The sequence below is a fragment of the Enhydra lutris genome, unplaced genomic scaffold, assembly GCF_002288905.1.
Source record: "Enhydra lutris kenyoni isolate GAN:26980312 unplaced genomic scaffold, ASM228890v2 scaffoldscaffold27, whole genome shotgun sequence".
NCBI classification, from domain to species: Eukaryota; Metazoa; Chordata; class Mammalia; order Carnivora; family Mustelidae; genus Enhydra; species Enhydra lutris.
In genome coordinates, this window is record NW_019154111.1 from 18604496 (window position 1) to 18629826 (window position 25331).

The 25331-nt window shown below is 38.7% G+C and overlaps 1 protein-coding gene across 5 annotated transcripts in view; it reads left to right on the forward strand.

Moving 5' to 3' along the window:
• LOC111151929 (calcium dependent secretion activator 2) overlaps window positions 1-25331 on the forward strand; it is a 532957-nt gene that overhangs the window by 236224 nt on the left and 271402 nt on the right. The gene's annotated exons all lie outside the window — the stretch shown is intronic.

The window sequence follows — 25331 nt, forward strand, 5'->3', positions numbered from 1 at the left end:
GTAAACAGTCAATGGAAGAAGTTTCTTATTAGCAAGAAAGTAAAAGACTCAGATCCTATCACGTCTCCCCAGTGACTAGGAGAACAGTAGTCACTCCTGAAACCCACTAGGTACACAACAGTATGTCACCATTCACTGGTCGGGAAGCTCTTTCATGGCAATTACATTTTTTTCTAGACATCTTCGTTCACGCTGCTGTGACAGAAATACTGTTTTAACACTGGGTGGCTTAAACAACAAACATTATTTCTCACAGTTGTGGATGCTGGAAGTGTGAGATCAAGCTGCCAGCACAGTCACTGAGGTCTACAGGGAGGGCCCTCTTTTGGGGCCCACCTTCTTGCTGGGTCCTCCCACGGTGGAGAGGGAGCTCTTGCATTTCTTCATCTTCTTATAGGGGCACCAGTTCCATCACAGGGCTCCATCCCCGTGACCTCATCCACATTCAGTTTCCTCCCAGAACCCCACCTCAAGACGTTATTACATTAGGGATTACAACTTCAGCATCTGAACTTTTGGGGGCGCACGACCAGTCCTCTCAAAATTCATGTCTTTACCTGAAAAATAGGTTAATTCTATCCCAACGGCCCCAGAGGTTTTTACTTTATTCTAGCATCCGTTCTGGAGTCTAAAATCCGAAGACTCATCTAAATATTATCCAAACCAGATATGGGTAAAGTAAGTTACGATTCATTCTGAGGCCAAGTTCCTCTCCAGCCGTGAACCTATGAAATCAAATAAATTATATGCTTCATGAGAACAGTGGTGGGAGAGGCACAGAAGAGATATTCCAGTTCAAAACAGAGAAATGAGGAATAGAAGAATGGGTGACAAGTCCTAGGTAAATCTAAAGCCTAGCACCATAAACTCCTTTAGACATGAAGCCTCAGGAGTGCTCTTCTTTGGTTCCAAGCTTTGCCTTCTGGACCCACCAGGCCAGTGATCACAGCTGCATGGCTCTGCTGGATGGGTGTTTAACCCCTGCAGCTTCTGGTGGTTGCCACCCAGCATGTTGAAACAAAGGCAGTGGCCCCATCCACAAGGCCTGCTGGGCAGAGGTCTAAGCCTTTGAAACGGAGGTGGAGATGATCCTTTTGGTGCCCTGCCCTCCTCCAAACCCTTGCAGGCTTGTTGTACTGAAGGCTGGTACTGGGATTGGTAGCCCTAATGATCTCTGATTCATCTTTGGAGTCATTCCTCCCTTGTCTTAAAGACTAGAATGTGTTCATAGCTGAATCTCTGGTCCAGTTTTATTTATTTATTTGATAGGCAGAGATCATAAGTAGGCAGAGAGGCAGGCAGAGAGAGAGGAGGAAGCAGGTTCCCTGCTGAGCAGAGAGCCTAATGCGGGGCTCGATCCCAGGACCCTGAGATCATGACCTGAGCAGAAGGCAGAGGCTTTAACCCACTGAGCCACCCAGGCACCCTCTGGTCCAGTTTTATAGGGTCTAAGAAGTTCAGCAGCTTTCTTTCATTTCTTTCGATCTCCTTCAGTTCAAACCAACAGTGTTCCTGCTGAGGTGGTTGATTAGGTTCGTGGTTCATACCTACACTTACCTCCTTCTCAAATGGCTGGTCTCCCACACCTGGAGTGTTCTTTTCTGAACACACTTTCTCGTCGTGGACAGACTAAGAATCTTTCAAATCTTTATGATCTGCTAACTTTTCACATAACAATTGTCTTTAATTCATTTTCTCTTACTGCATTTTACTGTAAGCAGTCAGAGCAACCAAGCTGCTCCTTCAACACATTGCTCAGAAATTTCCTCAGGACACTCTCCAGTTTCATTGCACAGAAGTATTACGTTTCACAAAACACTAGAAAATGAACATGATTCAGCCAGGTTCTTTGCCACTGATAACAAAGATAATCTTTCTTGCAGTTTCCAGTAACATGTTCTTTCCTGCTGAGATCTCATCAAAATAGTCTTCACCATCCGTGTTTTTACCAACATTCTGTTCACAATATGTCTTCTCCGAGAAGATGGAAGCTTCGTCTATAGCTCTTCTCTTACTGAACCTTCACCAGACCTTCCCTTAGGGTCCCTTTGTTGTAATACTGGCTCTTTCTAGCCGGGATCTCCAAGTTCTTCCCGCCCCTAGCCCTTATGCCCATTCCAAAGCTGCTTCCACATTTTTAGGTATTTGTTAAAGCAGCACCACACTTTTCAGTGTGGGCTACTACAATGAAAATACCATAGGTTGGGTGATTTAAACAGCAGATATTTATCTTGTACAATTCTGCAGATAAAAGTCCAAGATCAGGGCAGCAGCAGGGTCAGGTTCTGGGTGAGGGGCCTCTTCCTGCTTTATACAGGGCTAAGTTCTCCCTGTACCCTCACAGAGTGGGGAGACAGACCAGCACCTCCATGACCTCACTGAAACTCAATCCCCTCCAAAAGACCCTAACTCCAAATACCATCATACTGAGGTTTTGGGCCTCAACATGGGAATTTGGAAGTGGGGGCCATAAACACTAGGACAGCAGTAGTCCATGAAATCTTCAGGGTGTGCGAATGCCCTAAGAATTCGAATACCCTGTTGTTTTTTAGAAAATCTTTTTATTTTTTATTTTATATTTTTTAAAGATTTTATTTATTTATTTGACAGAGAGAGAGAGATCATAAGTAGGCAGAGAGGCAGGCAGAGAGAGAGGGGGAAGCAGGCTCCCTGCTGAGCAGAGAGCCCGATGCGGGGCTCGATCCCAGGACCCTGAGATCATGATCTGAGCTGAAGGCAGAGGCTTTAACCCACTGAGCCAGGCGCCCCTAGAGAATCTTTTTAAAAAGCTTTATTGAGGCACAATTTACACAGCATAAAATTCTTCCATTGTCAAATAGATGATTTTCAGTAAATTTAGGCGCCTGTACTGCTATCAGCTTGTGCTATCAATTCAGTTTTAAAACACATCACTTCAGAATGTCTCTCGCGTCCATTTGCAGTCTTGGAACTGCCAGTTCTAGGAAGCTGCTCACCTACTTGCTAGTGCTAGAGTTTTATTTTTTCTGGACATTTCATATAAATGAAATCATGCCCTCAGTAGTCTGGGTTTTTTCATTTAGCCTAATTTCTACAAAATTTATTTGATACTTAAGTATTTGGTCAGTCAAACGAGTTAACTTTTATATCAGTAGTCATTTAGCTTATGGTGTATTCATAAAGAGATTCTGATAATAGGGAACAACATCTAACTGGATAATTTAAATGAATTAACATGCTTACAAGTTAGAAAATATGATCACAATCTCCAGTACTCCTTTTTATTCTTACTACAAGGAAATTTGGCTAAAATAGCTTTTCTCTTTCCTCGTGAACACTGAGTTGACTGTAAAATGAATTAAATGATTTATATTTATCATTGTATCCCAGAGGCAGACCACTTTAAATTAAAAATGTGTCTTCTGAATGCCGACCGACTGTCGCTTTCCGGCAGTGTGGTTACTTCTCTCTTGAACTCCTCTTGCACAACAGGAAAGAGACTCATCTCCTCCATCATTATAGTGAATCGTGCCTCAGACATGTTTTCTAAATTTTATAGCTTCAACAGTTTGTGTCGTACTGGAGATCAATTCATCCTTCTGTCTGATACTAATTAAAGCGCCTTATTTAGTCCATATTTCCAATAAACTTAATCAAGATTTCTAGCCACTGCCTGTTTCATTCCTGTAGTTCTTATTTCCTGCCAGCAATTAGGTAGAAACAGCATGTGAGCTTGATACATAACTTAGAATATAGAATCTGAGATCTCGTAAAAGTATGTTTATAGACAAGTTTGATTTATAAAGAGTAGTAATGAGTTAATCTATTAAAGTTTTTAGTTTTTAATGGAGGGAAGGGAGTGTAGGTAAACCATATTTCAGTTAGGGAGGAAATTGTTCTTGGATTTTTAAGTCATTGTTTCATAGTCTCTCAGTGAGCCAGGAAGGGTTTTGTTCTCTGTAAACAGAGGTACAAAAACACTGTTGCTATACTTGTATAGCTTTTTTTTTTTTATCTTTTCCAGACATTTTGTTACTTGATTTTTAGCCCATACCCTTAACGATACCACCTGAAAGGAAAGGGAGCATAAGAAGAATGATAGACTGATGGGGGAGGACTCATGCAGTCATCATGAATCTCTTGATAACATTGTGCCTGCAAATAATGACCATCCTTTGAGTGCCTAAAAACACAAGAGCTAATAATATCCCATGGAGGGCAAAGATAGATCTATGTACCAGGGAGATAAAAGCGAAAAAATTGGTTGTTAAAAACAAACCAGGAACTCAGAGGAAGGGGAAATGGGGATTTGCTCTTCAAGGCATATAAAGTTTCTGTTATGCAAGATGAATAATTATAGAAATCTGTGCAATATTAGGTTTGCAGTGAACAATACTGTATTGTACACTTAAACATTAAGAAGGTAGATCTTGGGGCGCCTGGGTGGCTCAGTGGGTTAAGCCTCTGCCTTTGGGTCAGGTCATGATCTCAGGGTCCTTGGATCAAGCCCCATACCCGGCTCTCTGCTCAGCGGGGAGCCTGCTTCCCTTCCTCTCTCTCTCTGCCTGCCCCTCTGCCTACTTGAGATCTCTCTCTCTGTCAAATAAATAAATAAAATCTTAAAAAAAAAAAAAAGAGGGTAGATCTCATGTTATATGTTCTTACCACAATTAAAAAAAAAATTTTTTTTTTAAAGGGAAGCAGCACTGTTTTGGGGAGGGCTTGTTTTGTTGTTTGTTACCATACTGTATCTCTTTGATGCCATAGAGCTATTTTATTAAAGATAATTGAAGGTTAGTCTCTACTCCCCACCCTCTGAAAGTAACAAAATAGAAAGGTAAGGAGCAGTAGGAAAAACTGATGAGTTGTATCATTGGAGAGATATATTTATACATAGGAGGACAGAACATTCTTCAACCTCATGAAAATGATGGGAAATAGAGGCTACAGTACCTGTTTCTAGAAACTCTAAATTCCGAATCAGAATTGTAATAATCTGTCAAACTATGGAGAGAATAGTGCAGCTACAAATGGAAAGTTTATCAGAGTGACAAGGTGCTGGGACAATTGTTTGAGAGATTAAATACAGATGGCATATAAACTAAAGGAACCTAGCCATGCTTTTTATAAAAGCATATTAGTTTTCATTTTAGTAATTTCTGCGTTAGTTTTCATTAGCCTGATACTCTTGAGAACCAGAGATCAAATATAGTACATTTTTAAATCTATCAAGAAGTGTGCTTGTTTTAATGAAACTAAAGGTAAACACTTGAATGGTGTAAGTTTCACCTTTTCTCGTTTCCATCTTTAAAAACATGAGATTGCTTCGTCTTATATAAATAAATTCACCAGAAGTAACATTTCTCTAAGCTGATGCTACTGGCGCAAAACAAAATGAAGCCTAACGAGATAAACATTGGCCAAATACAGAAATTACATTCACTGAGAATTTATTTGGAAGTAAAGGAAGATGATTTGGGGATCCTTGTAATTAGTGACATCTGAATTAAAGGGAAAACATGCTAGATTAAGGTTCCAGATGCTGAACAGCCCTAGTGAGCTAAAACAGAAAATGAGAGTGAGAGGGCTTGGGAGAAACTTCATATAATTATGATTATCAACATCTCTATGACAGATTTACAGTTTGTAAATAACTTCCCTTTATAATCTGTGACTTTTTTTTTTTTTAGAGCAACCTTTTGTAGTTGTTTTCATTATTGTTCCATTCGATTTATGTAACCAGTGTATTGAATGGGCTCAATTTGGGGGAGTGTGAGTAGCAAACAACTTAATTTTTATCCCTGTGTTACTCTTAGACATCTCCAGGATTCACCTTCCATGTCCTTTGATATGGATCCTATGTCTTTGCAGAAACCATGGCTGTTCTGCTCATTGCTAGGTATTAAATAAGATGTTTCAGGTATTGAAATTTTCAGACAGTTTAAGTCATAGCTTAAGCCTTTTTAAAACTTGTTCCTTTTCTTCCAGCTCATCCAGAAAACTTTGGGGAGGGGAAAAGTTGCTGTCATCAGTTCTGTTCACTCTTCTTTTGTCTGTTCATATACTCATTCTACCACTTTTGTGTAGGGTTGAGGTTGGGAGGAGGGGAAGAGATGAAGGGGCACCATGTTTCTGTGTGTAGGCGCTCTCTGTAGTCCTCTCCATTAGCAAATGCTTTCTGTTACGGCACACGTCCACACAGAAGTTTACTCTAATGCAGCTCTCCTTGCTAGCAGGGGCTTGGGACATCACACTGCTCCCTCCTAGAATGATGCATCCTGTAGTGGCCCTTTTCCTCTTCCCTGAGCTACCAACTTAACACTATTACCCACATAGCCTCTTCCTGCTTGCACTTAATTTCCTTAGCTGGTGGCTTCAATGAGGTCGAAGCTCCTTGAAGACAGGGACTATATTATACCTCCTGGTTTCTGTCTAGCCCCAGCTGCAGGAATATGGACAAATAGTGCTCAGTAATCTATATGTTTACCCATTAGAGTGAAAAATACAGTCTCCCAGTATGTTTCATGGTAGGACACCTGGGACAGCACAGCTTATAATCAGAATATGCATTTCCTTGTTTTCCCATCCCAAGCTTCCATTTTTCTATAAAATCCTTGGAAAACATGCTCTTGAGAGCCAGGTCTTCTGCTTGTGCATGGTGAGTGGCAACTAGAATTCAGGATCACTACCCAATCTTGCAACCCTGGCTTTCCTGACATTGGGGACCTTCTGGGTAAGCAAGACCACTTCTCCAGGGAGACACAGGGACAGTATAATTTTAATAGAATCAATATATGATTCCTTAGATCATAAGTACTCATTCCTAAAGCTCTTCTTTCCAGAAAAGAGCCTGCTATTTGCAAGTTCTTTCTCCACTCCCTTTTCATAGGCTCTTTACTTTGACTTTTCAGATGAAAGGCACATCTCTCAACCAACTTGAGTCTTGCTGTGATTCCTGTCCTAGAGTGCAAAACCTTCAGGTCACCATTCAAAAGGAAAATTTGTGATGTGTTAGTTCTGAGAAAGTGGTGGACAAATGATGTCATAAACCCTACTGTAAATTAGGTGGCTTATACTTCCTTGCGTTCAACAAAGATGTATTTGTTTTCAACTGCTATATAATTGAAAAATAATTTTTGCTTATCAATCACTATCTTTGGTTACATTTAAGTAGAAAATAAGTAAGTTGATGGAAATTGCTATAATAATGTCTATGTACTTGTTTTTCGTACCTATAATAGTAAAACAAAATCCTAGTAGTTGATCAGTTGAAATTGATGATGAACTCAATCTAGAATTAAGTAAGAGTCACCTTTTAGATACATTAACTAATTGTGGGGGGGAAGCACTGTCCATTTCAATAAGATGTGCATCAAAATTTTTTTTCATTTTTACTATTAATTACTTGTCATATTTATTTTGGATCATTTGAATATTATTAGTCATTATAATAAAAACTAAATTCAGAAGGAATTTTATTTCTTAGAGTTGTATTTGGTTTTTGACAAATAACTGTATATATTCAAAGTATAAAATATGTTTTGGTATGTGTTATGAGATGATTATGACAATCAAACTAATAAATTTTTCACATCCCGTAGTTACCTTTTGTGTATGTGTGTTGAGATTCTTGAGTTCTACTTATACTCTTAGCAAATTTTAAGTATATAATACATTATAAACCATATGACTGTAGTCACCATGTTGTAATTAGTTCTTGAGAACTTACTCATAAATGATGCATTGTACTCTTTGATTAATATCTGCCCATTTCTTCCACCCTACATTTCTGATAACCATCACTCTCATGCTGTTACTATGAGTTTGACTTATTTTTTTTAGGTTCCATATATAAGCTAGACCATGCAGTAATTGTCGTTCTGCATATGGCTTATTTCACTTAACCTAATACCCTCCAGGTTCCTACATGTTGTTATAAACGACAGGACTGTCTTCTCTTTTAAGGCTGCATGATACTCCGTTGTACGTATATACCACATTTTCTTTAGCCATTTTACTATTGATGAGTACTCAGGTTGTTTCCATATTATAGCTAACGTGAAGAATACTGTAGCAAACATGGGAATGCAGATATGTCTTTAAGATAGTGTTTTTATTTCCCTTTATCCTGTATGTATAATATATAACGTATATACTCAGGAGTGCAATTGATGGGTCATATGGTAGTTCTATTTTTAATGTTTTGAGGAAATGCCACACTGTTTTCCATAATGGTTGTACCAGTTTATGTTCTCACCAAAATGCAAATGTTTTTCACATCTTCACCAATACTTACCTTTTGACTTTCTGATAATAGCCATCCTAACAGGTGTGAGGTAATACCTCGTGGTTTTGATTTGCATTTCCCCGATGATGAGTGATGTTGAGCATCTTTTTGTATACTTATTGCCCATTTATAGGTTTTCTATGGAAGAATGTTCAGTTCTTTACCCATTTTTTGTAAGGTTATTTGATTTTTGCTATTGAGCTGTAGGAATTCTTTATATGGTCTAGATAGTAATCCTTTTTTAAAAATCATTTTTGATTTTTTATTAGCATATAATGTATTATTTGTTTTGGGCATATAGTTCTGTGAGTCATCAGCCTTACACTGTTCACAGCACTCACCAGCACATACCCTCCCCAACATTCATCACCCCAGAGACAGTAATCCTTCATCAGATGTATGCTTTGCAAATATTACAGAAATTGCTTTTTCAGTTTGTTAATTATTTTCTTTGCTGTGCAAAAGCTTTTTAGTTTGATTTTTCCTTTTGTTGCCTGTGTTTTTGGTGTAATCCAAAACATTCTTGCCAACACAGGGTGCTTTTCCTCTGCATTTTCTTTCAGTTTTATGGTCTCAAGAATTATGTTTAAGTCTTTAATCCATTTTTATTTTTTTTGGTATAAGATAAGGATCCACTTTTACTCTTCTCCATATGGATGTCCAGTTTTCCCAGCACCATTTATGAAAGAGACCCCCTCCTTTCCCATTGTACATTTTTGGCGCCTTTGATGAAATTCAGTTGAACACACATGCATGTTTGATTCAGTGCCCTGGTTTTTGTTCCCTTGGTCTGTGTGTCTTTTTTCTTGGCAGTACCATATTGTTTTACTATAACTTTGTAATATTGTTTGAAGTCAAGCAATGGGATGCCTTCAGTTTAATTCTTCTTTCTCAAGATTGCTGTAGTTGTTCAATGGGTTTTGTGGCTCCAAACTAATTTTAGAATTTTTTTTCCATTTCTTTGAAAACTGCCATGGGAATCTTGATAGGGATTGTATTGACTCTGTTAGATCATTTTGGATAGAATAGACATTTTAACAATTATCTTCTGATTCATGAACACTGGTTATCTTACAGTTTGCATTTTCTGTAGTGCTTGTCATTAACATCTTACAGTTTCTAGTATTCAGATCATTCAACTTTTTGGTTAAATTTTATTCCTACATATTTTATTCTAGTTGTTGTTATTGCAAGTGTGACTGTTTTTAATGCCTTTATGGATACTTTATTGTTAGTGTATAGAAATGCAAGTGGTTTTGTATATTGATTTTTATATCCTGCATCTTTACTGAATTTATTCATTACTTTTATTTATTTATTTATTTATCCAGTGTTCCAAGATTCATTGTTTATAGACCACACCCAGTGCAATACATGCCCTCCTTAATACCCACGACCAGGCTCATCCATCACCCCCATCCCCCTCCCCTCCCAAACCCTCAGTTTGTTTCTCATAGTCCACAGTCTCTCATGATGTATCTCCTCCTCCAAATTACCGCAATTCACTTTAACCTTTCCTTCTCCTAAAATCCTTCATGTTATTCCTTATGCTCCACAAGTAAGTGAAACCATATGATAACTGACTCTCTGCTTGACTTCTTTCACTCAGCATAATCTCCTCCAGTCCTGTCCATGTTGATACAAAAGTTGATTATTCATCTTTTCTGATGGAGGCATAATATTCTGTTTTATGTATGGACCATCTCTTCTTTATCTATTCAACTGTTGAAGGAGATCTTGACTTTCCACGGTTTGGTGATTGTGGCCATTGCTGCTATGAACATTGGGGCACAGGTGGCCCTTCTTTTCACTACATCTGTATCCTGGGGGTAAATACCCAGCATTCATTACTTTTAAAAGGTTTTTTGAGGTGGAGTCTTTAGGGTGTTCTCTATGTTAGATTATGTTTTCTACAGAGCCAGTTTTGCTTTTTCCTTTCCGGTTTGCATGCCTCTTTCTTTTTCTCTTTGTGCCTTTCCTTCTCTCCTCCTTTTCCTTCTTTTTCTTCCTTCCTTTTCCTCCCTTCCCTCCCTCCTTCCTTCCTTCTCCCTCCCTTCCTTCCTCCTGCCTTCTTAATTGCTCTGGCTGGGACTTCTATATTATCTTGAGCATAAGTGGCAAGAATGTGCACCTTTGCCTTGTTCCTAATCTTAGATGATTTGTGTTTTCCACAGTTGAGTGTGATGTTAGCTATGGGCTTGTCACATGGGACTTTTATATTGAGGTATATTCCTGAAGGAGATGAATCTGTGTATTTTTATATAAACAAGTATTTTATATAGATAGGTATCTTTATAGATACGACATTATACATATTAATAAATATTTTCTTTACAGAGCATTATCAGACAAACTAAAATTTACTTATAAATTTGGTACAGATGATTAAAATAGGGTCCTCAATAAAACATACTCAGGTATTAAAACAGAGTAGAATAAAACTAAGTTTCTGAGGCAGGAAAAGGAATCAAAGTAGAATCTCAAGGTAAAAGAAGTTAATGTCAAATTTCTTTTTTTTTTTTTTGAAAATTTGTGTATTTTAGAGTCTGAGAAATGGGAAGAGGCAGAAATAGAGGAAGAAAGAGAATGAGAGAGAGAATCCTCAAGTAGACTCGCTGCTGAGTGCGAAGACCTGACAGGACACAGGGCTCAATCCCATGACCTGAGCCAAAATCAAAACTTGGATGCTTAACTGAATGACCCACCCAGGGGCCCCTCAAATTTCTATTAAAGAGGAGTTATTAACTCTTTAATGGTGTTTTTAACATGGATGGTGGTGGGATTATCTTGCTATCTATCATAGTAGATAGAGTCCACTGAATTCCCTTAATAACGACATCACAGTTTTATGTTAAATATCATTGCTTACAGTGTACCAGGAATCAGACCCTTTGCAACCCTAAACATTTCAATTTAAAATTTCTAGATGTGAACTTGAAAATGGGCGAAGAGGGTATGTAAGTTTTCAAGCATGCCGTGCATTAAAGTCAGACTGAGTCCCGAGGTCAGAAGATACTACTATTGATATGCTTCAGATGCCAACTAATTAACTCATGTGGTCAGAAGAATGCCCTTAGATGCCCTCCTGTCCTTCCATCAAGAATTCAATTGGGCATTCTTGGAGAGGTCCCTGGGACCCACCTCCACGGAGGCTGCTGCAGATCCTCGCCCAGATCGGAGCAGTGCCCGAGGGTGCAACACAGGACCAGTCTTCTCTGGAGACGTGTGTGCGATGATAACTGCTTGGAAAACTGCTGTGAGGAGAGAGCTGGGGTAGCACATACAAGGGATTTGCCGAGATCCTTGAACAATGAGCGAAGAATGATGGTGTTGATAACAAGAAGTAGAAAAGACATTTTAGGAAACCAAGTTGAACAGCATGTAATGTGAGGTGGTGAATAAGTTCATAGTCCCAGAAATGACCAGAATTTATAATCATTAGACATAGACCTATAAAGGAAGTAAGAGTAAAGAAGGTGGAGTTTTTAAAGAATTCAGATTTCAAGATTTTAAAATGATCATTTCAGAATGCTTATAGTGGGCATCTGTCAGGACAACATGGTTTTAAGGAAAAAATAGGAGAGACCAGAATATAAAATTATCCCAGCTTTGCCACAGATGCTGGTTATAGGTGCGCTAATCTTTTGATGAGCCCATGTTATCATGGCTGGTTGTCTTCAGTGTGTGTCCTTATTGGTGAAATGGGGCAATATGGTTGTATTGAGGATTATATCGTGAAGGGAGATAATGGGTGTGGGAACTTTCAACCACGTTCTTCTGCTTTTACTTCGCTCCATATTCTATTTTTTTCTTTCAGCCTTTGTTTTGTATGCTTGTCACTGAATTTTTAAATATTTCGTTCTATAGGGGTACCTGGGTGGCTCAGTGGGTTAAAGCCTCTCACTTTGGCTCAGGTCATGATTTCAGGGTCCTGGGATTGAGCCCTGCATCAGGCTCTCTGCTCAGCAGGGAGCCTTCTTCCCCCTCTTTCTCTGCCTGCCTCTCTGCCTACTTGTGATCTCTGTCAAATAAATAAATAAAATCTTTAAAAAAATATTTCTTGCTTTAAAATATGTACATGGTTTCTTAGCATTCTGTTTAAAGTCCAGAGAATTAGCAGAAGGGGGCTCACACCTCACACTTGATGAAGGATTGAGCGCTCTTGACAACATGAAAGAAATTTATTTTATGAAGGGTAATGAGCTTCTGTCCCCAGAGTCCTGCCTGAGATTTTTGGCTGGGGTGTTTTTATTGTCCTGTAATATTTATTTGGTAAGAATCCCATGACCATTTTTTTTTTTTTTTTTAAGATTTGAGAGTTTCAGTCAACTGTAGGCAATTTTCAACATGAATAATGGCCTTAGTGTCAGAGACGAAGGCACAGCATTCTTTGGTTATCCTATATTTACTGTCGGCATTGGTTTTGTTTCTCAGTTCACGTCACTGAAGATTTATCTCTGCTCTGGTAAAATGCAGCTGTCAAAGGATTGCTAGCGCCGTGCATCAGTGCGTTCTGAGTTGTTGATGGTAACCCCACCGCCATGTTTTCCATGTTGGCACCTGTTACTACATTATGTGCAGGGTACTCAGCTGTGACTTGTGCGAGGGCTGCAGAACTGCTGTGCAGCTGGGGTCTCCCACTACCATGAAGACATGGATCAGCCAAAGAAAGGATAATCCTAAATTCAGTGCAACTCTCTATTACTGGGATTGTGTGGGCTATAGGGCATCTGAAACAATTTGTAAAACTGTCTTGGAATCCTCTGTGGGCCCTTAGTGGGAAGAAGGGAATACAGGAGGTTGTTTGTGTAAATCAGAGTGTTTAAATGGCCTTAGTGACCTGGAGATGCAGCTAAGTAGTGGTCAGAAATGCCATACTCCACCATGCCTCTGCACATGGGAGCAAGACACTTCCTTTTCTCTAAGAAATCCAAGTACTGTTCCAAGACCAGTTGAGCTGGGTGAAGATTTTGCACACAGACTGATCTTAGCAGTCTTTTCTTTACTAAAGCGTTTTTGTTTTTTACTTAAACATAGTGAGATATTAATGCAATGTATCATAATGTTTTAAATTTTTATATTCATTCTAATGACTCATTTTGGGATATATCTATAGTGTGGACATTAATGCTTATACACATTATATAGATACTCTTCTCAGCTTGGTAACTGTATGAAATACAGTTGCAGTAGTTAGATGAAGACTGACATCCTTTGTAAGTGAAATTTATTCATTACGGTGGTGAGAACACAACATAGGGTCTCCCCTCTTAATAAATTTTTAAGTGCACAGTATTTTTTACTATAAGCAAAATGATTTTCACTAGAGCTCTAGAATTTATTCATCTCCTGTAACTGAAACTTTTTACCCATTATTATTATTTTTTAAAGATTTGAGAGAGAGGATGTGCATACACGTGGAGTGGGTGGGGTGGGCAGTGGGATAGGGAGAGAACACACTTCCTGCTGAGTGCGAAGCCCTTACACGGGCCTCCACCTCATGAACCTGAGATGGTGACCTGCTGAAACCATGCATCAGACACTCAACCAACCCAGCCACCCAGGAACCCCAGAAACTTTTTACTTCGTAAGCAGCACGTCCTCAATTCCACCTCCCCCTAGCCCCTGGCAACCACCATTCTGCTCTATTTGTCCTTTGGTGACGAGCTACTTATATGCAGTATAACGCCCTCAAGTTTCATCCTGTTGTCACACGTGGCAGGATTTCATTCTTCTTTAATGAAGTGATTTTACACACCTTCCTTATGCATCTATCCATTGATTTCACATTTAGGTTGTTCCATATCTTAAGTATTGTGGATAATGCTGCAACAAGTTTGGGAGTACTAGTGTCTCTCAGAGATCCTTATGTCAGTTCTTTAAGGTATATACCCAGAAGTAGGATTGCACTGGATTGTGTAGTACTTCTATTTTTTTTTTTTTTAATTTTTTGATGAACCTCTGTACTGTTGTCAGTACTGAATGCACCATTTTATATTTCCATCAGCACTGTTAGTAAAGGTTTCATTTTCTCCATAGCCTGGCCAGCGCTTGTTACCTTTTGTTCTCTAGATTAAGAGCCATCCTAACAGGTCTGAGGTAGTCTCCATCGTGGTTTTGACTTGCATTTCCCTGATGGTTACAGATGTTGAGCATCTTTTCATGTGTCTTTGGCCATTTGTGTATCTTGTTTGGAGCTGTGTCTGTATAAATCCTTTACCCATTTTCTAATTGTTTTTTTGTTTGTGTTTGTTTTTGCTATGGAGTCATGTTCTCTATATGCTTTGGGTATTAACCAAAATTACTAATAACAGGTAATAAGGTTTGCATATATTTCCTCACAATTCGTAGGTTGTCTTTACACTCTGTCAATTGTTTCCTGTGCTGCGCACAAGCTTCCTTGATGTAGTCCCACTTGGCTGTTTTTGCTTTGTGGCTTGTGGTTTTAGCATCACATCCAAGAAATCATTACCTAGACCAATGTCCTGAAACTTTACCCTTATCTTTTCTTCTATGAAACTATAGATTCAGATTTAACATTTAAATCATTATTTTGAGTTGATTTTTGAGCATGGTGTTAAGATAAGGGTCCAGGGTCCTTCTTTTGCATGTGAATATCCTGTAGACGTGTGTGTATTTCAGGGCCCTCTGTTCTGTCTCACTGGTGTGTATGTCTATTTCTAACCAGTATCATACTGTTTTAATTGCTATAGCTTCATGTAGTATATTTTGAAATCAGGAAGTGTGATACTTTCTTTCTCAAAATTGCTTTGGCTGCTCAGGGTCTCTAGGGATTCCATTCGATTTTTAGGATTTTTTAAATTTCTGTAATTGCTGGAATTTTGATAGGGATTACTTTGAATTTGTAGATTGCTTTGGATAGTATGAATAATTGAAAAATAATAAATTTTCCAATCCATGTACCTGGGGTATCTTTCTGTTTACTTATTCTTAAATGCTGCTTAAGTTTTTTCATCAATTTCATGTAATTTTCATTCTGTTAGTCTTTACCACCTTGGTTAAGTTTATTCCTAAGTTAATATTTTTTTGATGCTATTGTAAATAAGATTTTTTTTCCCTAATTTCCTCTGTGGATAATTCATTGTTAGTGTATAGGAATATAATTGATTTTTGTATATTCACTTTGTGTCCTGCAAATTTATTATGCAGTTTTAACAGTTTTTTGTGGAATCTTTAGTGTTTCCTACATACAAAATAATATCTGCAAACAGATCATTTTACTTCTCCCATTCTAATTTGTATGCTTTTTAAGTTATTTTTTCATAATTGTGCTGGCTGGGATTTCCAGTACTATACTGAATAAAGTGTTAAGAGTGGGCATCCTTCCCTAATTTCGGATCTTAGAAGGAAAGTTTTCTACTTTTCACTATCAAGGATGGTGTTAGCTGTAGGCTTGTCATATATGGCCAATATTTTATTGAGTTAAATTCCTTTTATACTTAATTTTCTCAGAGATTTTTATCATGAGGGATGTTGAATTTTATCAAATACTTTCTCTATTGTGGTGATCATGTGATTTTTTATTCTTTATTCTGTTACTATGGTGTATCCCATTGATTTTCATATGTTGAACAAGTTTGCATCCCGGGAATAAACTCACTTAGTCATGGTATATGATCCTTTTAATGATTTTGTTTTGCTGGTATTTTGTAAAGGACTTTTGTTTCTATATATGCCAAGTATATCAGTCTATAATTTTTCTTAATATGTTTTTGTCTCGTTTTGGCGTCCAATGAATGCTGTTCTTTTAAAATGAGTTAGAAAGTGTTCTCTTCAGGGGCGCCTGGGTGGCTCAGTTGGGTAAGCGTCTGAGTCTTGATTTCCACTCAGGTCATGATCTCAGGGTCGTTAAATGGAGCCCCACAATGAGCGAAAGTCTGGTTAAGCTTCTGTCCCTCTCCTTCTACCTCTCCCACCTCCTGCTCACATGCACTCACTCTCTCTCAAAAAATGAAAGGAAAGTGTTCTCTTCAGTTTTTTGGAAGAGTTTAAGAAGTGATTAGTACTTACTTCTCTCTAAAAATTGTGATTTAATTTACCAGTGAAGCCATCTGATCTTGGGCTCTTTGTTGACAGCTTTTTGATTACTCAGACAATCTCCTTGCTAGTTATAGGTGTGATAAGATTTTTTAAAATTTCTTCATCAGTCTTGTATGTTTCTAAGAATTTATCCGTTTATTCTAGGTTATTCCATTTATTGGCATTAATTGTTCAGAACAGTCTCTTACATAGTTTTATTTATGTGGCTTCAGTTGTAAGTTCTCTTTTGCTTCTGATTTTGAGTCTTCTCTGTCCTATCCTATCTAGCTAAAGGTTGGACAATTTGCTTTAGGCAATTTCTGCTCCTTGGGCACCTGGGTAGCTCAGTTGGCTAAGCAACTGCCTTTAGCTCAGGTCATAATCCCAGAGTCCCAGCTCCTCAGGGAGTCTGCTTCTCCCTCCAGCCTACTCCCCTCTCATGCTCTCTCTCTCTCTCTCAAATACATAAATAAAATCTTTAAAAAAAAAGGGGGGGGGCGCCTGGGTGGCTCAGTGGGTTGAGCCTCTGCCTTCGACTCAGGTCATGATCCCAGGGTCCTGGGATCGAGCCCCGCGTCGGGCTCTCTGCTCGGCAGGGAGCCTGCTTCCTCCTCTCTCTCTGCCTGCCTCTCTGCCTACTTGTAATCTCTGTCAAATAAAAAAATAAAATCTTTAAAAAAAAATTAAATTAAAAAAAAAAAAAAAAAAAGGAAATTTCTGCTCCAGCCACAGAAGTGACATTTTCTTCCCCTATCAAGGCACCTTTATTAATGTATCATGACAGTGACTTTCTATTTTAACACTTGTTATTCCTAATTTATTAATAATAAGTTGAAATTTTTTAATTTATATAATTTTTTAAATCATAATTTTTAAGCCTTTCTGTTTAGAAGAAAGGGGACACATGAATATATCTATAGTATTGTCAATTACCAGGCGACTTTGGCAGAATGAGACTTATTATTCATCGTAGTTGTTCCAACTCTATACAGCTTGAAGAAATCTTTAAGTGTAGGAACCCTATTACCTAGAAGATAGGACAGTGTTTTTTCTTAAATTTTGTTTTGTTTTAAGGAAAGAGTAAGTCTTCTATAAACTTGGGGGGGTGGATTTTGATGGGCTTTATTTTTTTACACTTTAACATCTTCCAAATTAAAACTATAGGCTTCAGAAATATTGCTGCAAAGATAATGACAGTAACATTTTAAATAGGATTTTAAAAGTTTGGGAGACAAGCCTATTTAAGTTTCTTTTGTTCTTGGAAAGGCTTCATTGACAAAAGACCACCAAAAGAAACCACAGTGATGGTAATTTGGCAAAAGAAATAAAAGTGAAGTATTAGTCAAATTTTAGACAAGTAACACTTTTGTTATCTTGGCTCTGATTTCCTTATTATATAAAATGCAAGATAGATTTGTTTGGCAAAGATGTGATATCTTTTGGCTTTTATAAAACAGCAAGATTTTACCTGGAGCAAGTTTTTGAAATTCTGACTGTGTTCTTATGTTTAATTTTCCTCTTTTTACCATAATATAGCTTTGCAGGCAGATGGCAACATTTGGATCATACCGAATTTGGCAAATTCTCATAAGACTCTTCAAAAATTTTAATATTTGCATGTGAAAAAACCCACAAATTTTACATAGCTCTGCCAGAATGGTAGAGGCAAAGTCTTCTGCATTTTTCTTATTTTCATACCCTGTATTACTTCACTTTTAAATAAGGTAAATGTCTAGGAAGAAAGTGAATGTATGAATTACAAATACAATTTTAGGGATAAAACAGCTTAACCTTTCATCTTCCGCATTTAAAAACTGTGTTCATAAAGTGGCATCTTGTGTTTTTGTTAAAATCAGTAACTGTAGGTCAATATTCACATCAACATCAGACAACTTTCCCGTAGATTCCCTTGAAAAATTCAAAACATTTACATCCAGTTCCTTATTTTAGACAGGGGCCAGTGTTTTGGATCACTTCATTCTCCTGTTGTCTCTGCAGTACTGGATTCCAGGTGAAGGTTGCCGAGCTAACTTCTAGGAGAGAGAGAGGCTTGTTTAGTAAATTAGGCTTGTGAGAAATAGGACCAAAACAATTGTACATTTTTTAAGTTCCCCTCCAAACGCCTTTATGTCATAGTTAGATTCTGATGAATTTCAGTATTTCTGTGAGCTCCTTGCTTAGGCCCACATCCTACTTATGGTGGGACTAGAATTATAAACGGCTTAGACTAAGCTACTGGAGTTCTGTGGCAAACTCATTAAAATTGCAAAACTATTTCTGGAAGGCTCAGAACAGGTTTGTGGACTTAATGCAATTAGTCACTTTTGTGATGAGACTTACTGACAGATGGACCTGTTTCTCCCATAATCAGATTGGTAATTACATTAAAATTTCATCATTAATATTTTCTTAGGCATATCTGTGAATGTTTCATAGCTTCGTTTTTCAGAGAAGGTCCCCAACCTAGCCAGTGACCTTTGTTATTTCTCCTCAGTTGGTGGGATCTTTAAAAAGAGAAAGCTTGTTTACACCAAGCTGAGCTTGGCTTTGTTGCTTTGACTCCATGGGGCTGCTCTTTCTGTGCACAAAGAGGCTAATTCCTTTCCTTAGCTCCTTTCTGTTTTTTGCTTTGTTTTCTTGCCATCATGTAGCTTGCGATAGCTTGGACCAAAAGTGTACATCCAGTTTATAATCATTCTTTTCTTAAAGCCAGTGCAAAGATGTAATACGCAAACACCGCGTTCTTAGAAATTGATCACAATTATTCAGTTTTCATAGCACTGCTTACGCAAATTAAGATATATTACCAGGAGGATAATTGATCTGATCTAGAAATATTTATCCATATGGCGTGGATGAGCAAGAATTTCACAGTAGAATATAATCATTCTCTTTTATGAGAGAGGAGACAAAATTTATTCTGTATTGCCTTAATATGTGAGTAATTCATGTTGTAAGTGGCATTATTTCTTCTGAAAGAAACTTCTACAGTGGGCCAACCCTGGGGATAGAACACAAAGAAAAAGAGCTTTTAGGTTCAGAAGGCTGTTACTGAAAGTAAGTCTACAATGGACAGAATCACTTTTTTCCAGATTGATACTGGATTAGCATATCCTTCTGCCTGGATATCTTCACTTGGGTATCTGACTCTGAAATTGAATGCATTCAAAACAAGAACACTTATTTTTTTTAACCTTGAATGCTCCTCTTGTGTACCATCGCAGTGTGTGGTACCTCCATCTACACAGGTGCCCAAGTCAGAAATTTGGGCATTCAGCATTTCCGCCTCTTTCCAGTCCTTATGTCTAAACCCTGTTGGTTGTGCCTCCTCAGTGACCAACAGAACGATTTCCTTCCTACACCTTCGTGGTCAGCAGCTCGGTTCAGCCTTTGATAACTTTATTTCATGAGCCTTTACTTAGTTTCCCTGCCTCCCTTCTTGCCTCCCCTGTAGTCCAGTTTCTAAAACAAACCAGATTATGTCATTGCCTCAGTGTGTTTTGGTGACTTCCCTTTGCCTGGCTCTGCGTTTGCCTGACTTCCACTTCTCCACCCTGCCCTCCCTTGCCTTTGGCCAGCCGCCGTATTTTGAAGCAAGAGTGGGATATTGCATTTTTCTGGGAGCAGTTTTCATGAGTGGAACTGTCCCGGCATCTTAGGTAATTTAGCTCCCATAGCCTCTGCCCATACACATGTTTAAATGCCCTGAAAAGGAAGAGGTACTGTTTGTGGGGAGAACCAGTATCTGTCCTTGTGCATGGCCTGCCTGCCTGTCTTTCGCCCCTGGCTGTCTCCCCTAGGGTAAATGTAGGGTGCTCTCCTCTCTGAAGTCTTTTCAAGCCCCTGCCCTCACTTTCCCCAGCAGGCTTCCTCTGCACCGTGTGTACTCTGCAACCCCCTCCCCAAGCTCCGTGTGTTGTAGTTTCCTCTATTTGCCCCCCTTCCAAAGCTGGGAGCTCTTTGAAGGCGGAAGTTGGCTCTTGTCCAGCATTGCATTCTCAGTGGCTCTGTGACCTCTGTGTGGATGACACATTTGACCCATATTAACAGACAACAGTATTCTCTAGAATCTGTTAGTTAAAAATCACTGAGATTAATTCATCTACAGGGAACATACGGATTAACAAAAACTAGATACCCATATGAAACTGTAGCTAAACGCTTACAAGTTTTCTAGTGTTCATGCATAAGAAAGTTAAACATGGGTCTGGACTTAACGAGCAGCTGCGAGCCAGTTGTCATCCTAATTTCCACCCACCACACAGTTAAATACAATCTGCTAAGTGACATTGTACAGATCATTTTCTGTGTCCCACAGCTTCCTTCTCAAATTGCAAATAATCTAACACTGACATCTCATCTTTTATATCCAGAACATTTGTACAGTGACTAGACAGTGTATGTTAAAATTTCCTCTATAAATCACATGCAGTTTCTTGGGGGAAAACATCCCTTAAATTTAAGCTGGAATTTTAACATTCCTTAAAGTTATTATAATCTAATTTTTTTAAGTATGAAAGTATTTTTCAAAAATATCTTTGTAACAAAGGTAGAATATTTTTATTTAACCAAATACACAACTGTGCTTGTTTTCACTTAAAAATTTTCCACCCACATTGCTTACTTGTTTCGCATATGTAAGTATTAACAAGTGACAACTAAAAAATATATACATATAGATAATTAAGGGAAAGGAAGTTGTAATTCCAAAATAATTAGATATCTAACCAAGCAGCTAAGCTCTGTTTTGTAAACACAGAATTTGGGAGGTCACAGGACCAGATAATATTTTGTCTTCTAAAAACAAATTATTCCCTTTTTTTTTTTTAAGATTTTATTTATCTATTTGACAGAGATCACAAGTAGGCAGAGAGGCAGGCAGAAAGAAAGGGGGGCAGGGGGAAGCAGGCACCCGCTGAGCAGAGAGCCTGATGCAGGGCTCGATCCCAGGATCCTGAGATCAGGACCTGAGCCAAAGGCAGAGGCTTAACCCACAGAGCCACCCAGGCGCTCCAAATTATTTCCTTTTCTACAAGAAATGTTAAGATGCCAAGTCTGGCTTTGTCTCAAGTTCTGTATGCCTCCATTGAAAAACATGACGAAGGTATCTTAACGGGTTTTGAACTGGAATACAAATCCACAGTTAAATGTGGTGATTCTTGGGGTGCCTGGGTGGCTCAGTCAATTAAGTAGCTGCCTTCGGCTCAGGTCGTAATCTCAGGGTCCTGGGATCGAGCCCCACATCGGGCTCCCTGCTCGCTGGGGAGCCTGCTTCCCCCTCTCTCTCTGCCTGCCTCTCTGCCTGCTTGTAATCTCTCTCTGTCAAATTAATAAATGAAATCTTAAAAAAAAATATGGTGACTCTTCTAACATTATAAACATACCAGACATATTTGGTTAACTTAATGTTTGTGAGGTATTAAAAGGGAAATTAGAAGTACACTACCTTTCTCATCTGAAGTTAGTATTTAGTTTTATAATATGTACAAATAGTCTTTGCCTCAGTTTTTTGTTTTTTTTGTTTTTTTGTTTTTTTTTTTTTTAATGCCAGGAAAGACTTCGGTGAATAAAAAGATCAGAGACCTACCTCCTAGGGAAAATTGTGGCTGCTACTAAAGCAGTCATGTAGCATTTAATTATTGTGGAGTGTTCTCTAATTAAGCCAGCCGGGCAAAGGTACAATGATGGTAGGATTTAAAAAAAAAAAAAAAAAGTGAACCAAAACAACCGAAAAAAAAAAAAAAAACCCACAAAATAGTTTTATTCAGTCACTGCAAAGCATAACGAAAAATTTAAGTGCTCAAAAATAGATGCTTAATGAATAAATTAAGACCCACCTGTTACTCATTAACAAATTTTGCCTAAAGAAAATTCTACTTTTTCACTGTTTGCTGAGACAGATTGGGTAAGCAATGAATAGTAGTCTCAGTAAACACAATTAAAATATATCCTTGGGATGCCTGGGTGGCTCAGTCACTTAAGTGTCTGCCTTCGGCTTGGGTCATGATCCCCAGGGTCCTGGGATCGAGCCCCATATGAGTGGGGAGCCTGCTTCTCCCTCTCCCACTCCCCCTGCTTGTGTTCCCGCTCTCTGTCAAATAAATAAATAAACCTTAAAATTAAATGTATCCTTGCGTTTATCAGCTGTGACAGTTCTCATATGAAGATACCCACTTGCTTTAGAATATTAACCACTATAAATATGCTAAAACCAAAGATGATATTAGTTAAAAGCGATGTCATATTTTAAAAGACAGAAGTGGCTTTCAAGTTCAGCTGATTGCTTTTATTTAACAATATCCCCCCCCATCCCTTCCATAGAGTTGGTTGCATTATTCATAAAAATGATTCATCTATAAATATGAAAAATGTTGCATATGTTTGTATCCCTGACAGTCTGATCTAGAGCTATTGTACATGGAACTTGTGCAGTCATCCCGTGTGGGACATTAAAGAAGCACAGTTCCTCATCTGACCCAGTTCCCTTCCTGTATTTAGCATAGTAAAATATACTTGTCAAGAAAACTTGGTCATCCAAATACTGTAGCTCCTCTCATCGTCCTTTGAGGACTTGTTAGGATAAAGTATATGGTGTCATTTTATTAGATCATTTTGAGCTCTGCTACGTGCTGCACAGGTCCTGGGATTGAAATGATGACTAAAATCAGACATAGCTACAGCCAGTGGCATTTGTCTAAAGCGGGGGAGACAGGCATCCATAGCTAAGCACCTAGGAACATACCATTACAAACTGGGTAACTGCTTTAAAGGAAATGAATATAATTCTATGGAAATAAAGTAGACTTTATTTGGAGGATTGTCCAGTGGAGCAGGTGGAAATGGTTAAGGATGTCTTTCTGAGAGGAACCCTTGAGCTTTCAACAGAAAGATGTATAGTTACCAAACAATGGTGAGGGAGATGGGACGAAGGAATCCTTACCACTCCTGAAGGAACAGGTGAGTGTAGGGCATGTTTCTTGACTCTCTGGTCATTTTAGTCAGCTCATCTACTTAGTCATTCTTTGCGTTGTTGTTTTTTTGTTTGTTTGTTTGTTTTACTCCACCTTTTGAAAAGAAGACTATTGGTAACAATCATAGCTCAAGGGCAGAGTAAGTGAAGAGAAAAAAAGAAAACAAAAATAAGAAAACTGAAGTGTCTTCCTCTTTGGATACCAAACAAAACAGGGGAGAAGAGACCTTCGGGCTAGAGTCTTCCATCTTAAGATAGTTTAAATTCATCTCTAGACTAGACTTTCCACAAATATACTGATCAAAGCCCCACCTGAAACAGGAGGTTCTGAGACTGACCCAGATAAGCTCCAGCTTTATACTGCTACAAAATACTATAAGAACTGGCATGTTTAATTCTTTGGTTTCAGAATCTCTTCTGAACAGGACCTGTGAAGATTTTATAAATATTTCAAGAATTCCAAATATATTTGACATAATATTCTCCAAAATGCTTCTTCCTACCTTAAGATTGGAGTACCATGACCATGTCAAATAGCAGTGCTTTCCATTCACCGAGTAGAGAGTACCTAAAGCCAAAACTGGCACTAGCCAGGCTTGTTGGCGCTCCTTTAGCAGTGGTGGGCTTCCCAAAGGTCAACCTTCAACCAAAGCTTATTACCAAGTAATATGGTTTACACCTAGAGTGTTTGAGGACCTGTCTTCTGTCACACTTGATATGTTTGCTGCTACTTTCCACAAAAAAGAGAGTACATGATCACTTCCAGGACTTCCTTCCCTTCAGAGAAGTTGGTATGGGAAAGCAGTCAGGAATTGGTCATTTGGACCTCTATCCCCGACATCAAGAAAATGGGGTACCCAAGTAAATTAAGAACAAGCATTTATTTTTTATGTCTCCTAATTTTCCAGGCATTCTGATATTTTTGTATTGGTTTTACTTATTCTTCTGAATACTTAGGTGGGACTCATCACTATTCCTATTTTCTAGATAAGAAAATGGATCCTTAGAAAAATACTACCCAGCATATCCACGGTTTGCGTGGAGCAACCAGTTTTCAAAACCAGTTCTCTTCGATTCCGAAGTCCACATTCTTCCTACACAGTCTTCTCCCTTGGCTACTATGTTTTGTTCTGTTTTCTTTTGTTTTGACTTTTTTTTTAATTTGCATTTTTTGTTTTAATTCCAGTTAACATACAGTGCTATATTAGTTTCGGGTGTGTGATGCAGCGATTCAGCAGTTCCATATATCACTCTGTGTGCATCATAACCAGTGCACACCTTAATCCCTATCACCTGTTTAAGTCATCCTCCCACCCACTTCCCCCTGGTAACAGTCAGTCTGAGTCTGTCTCCGGAGTATCATAACATGTGCCGGTTACATCCAGAGCTACCGTGTGGCTCTGGTGGGGGACGAGCTGCTTAACACAGCTGTAGACAGACAGCTGGAGCTGCTAAGACAGATCCTAAAGGTAGAAAAGGAGTACGGGGAGTGTTCTGCCTTAAAGTGATCGTCACTCCTCAGCTTTCCTCAGCACGATAGTATTTATTCCATTTCCTGCTTCTCCCTTTCCCTACAAGTCCACGTCCCTAGGGGCTGGAGCCTGCGTTCCTTCATCTTCGTATTCTTCACATTCAGCTCCGTGCTGGGCACGTACTAAGCGCTTATTACAAAGCCATTCTAGCAGTTGCGCAAGCGAGGGCAGGATTACAGAAAGTGTCCTTATTTAAAGGTTCCTTCAAGCGCCGGGGAGGTAAATGTTGGAGAAACCCAGATCAAGGCAGCAGTTTCCAGTTCTTTAAAACCCTAACAGGTTCTCTTCTTCTTTTAACTCATGAGTCCTAAAACTTGCCAAAGTATTGGTGTGAGTGTCCTTAAGTTCTAAAGGCATGTCTGTGTTGCATTGATGTTGGAGGGTTATCTCAAAACTTAGTCACTGGCCATCAGAGATCTGCAAGCAGGGGTTTCTTTTCGGGAATAACATGGGGATCGGTCCCCGAGGAAGCAGGGCAGCCAGTGCTAGCAGTGGCGGCTTAGTCTGTGAGGACTGCTTGACC